Source organism: Penaeus monodon, chromosome 23 (assembly GCF_015228065.2).
Source record: "Penaeus monodon isolate SGIC_2016 chromosome 23, NSTDA_Pmon_1, whole genome shotgun sequence".
Classification (NCBI taxonomy): Eukaryota; Metazoa; Arthropoda; class Malacostraca; order Decapoda; family Penaeidae; genus Penaeus; species Penaeus monodon.
Genome location: NC_051408.1, coordinates 20,196,604 through 20,197,056, shown reverse-complemented (window position 1 = coordinate 20,197,056; position 453 = coordinate 20,196,604). Strand labels below are relative to the sequence as shown.

General features: G+C 36.2%; 1 protein-coding gene across 1 annotated transcript in view; it reads right to left on the bottom strand.

Annotated features, from left to right (window-relative positions):
* Positions 1–453, bottom strand: part of LOC119587881 (SWI/SNF complex subunit SMARCC2-like) — a gene marked incomplete at its 3' end in the record, with an annotated part of 24,724 nt that overhangs the window by 17,085 nt on the left and 7,186 nt on the right.

The following is a 453-nucleotide window of genomic DNA, read 5'->3' as shown; positions in this document are numbered from 1 at the left end:
TGGAGGGCTATACCTCCTCTATGACTGGTATCAGGGTCATACAAGTGTAAGATTATTGTAACTGCACAACACAGAGCAAGCTCAACCAAACATAGTATAGATACTTGCCACCTAGCTCCCCACAAGAACAGTTACCATCCAGTGTGTACAGTTTAATAATAACCCTTAAAACAAACAAAACAAGCCATAATAACTTTCTAAATCAGTCAGACCTTGACCACATAATCTGGGCATTTTTAGTCTATTGGAACAGAGGCTTGTTTCACCTGTCCTTGCTATGTCTAATATACACAATTTTTACATTTTACATCATATCACCTTTTGTAATAAACATGAATGATATAATTATAAGCAAAGGAATGAAAAAAAAAATAGTTGCTCAAGCCTGATTAATGTGATGTCACCCACTTCTTACTCACTGAGGGTGGCACTGAGCACTTTTAACATTTTTAC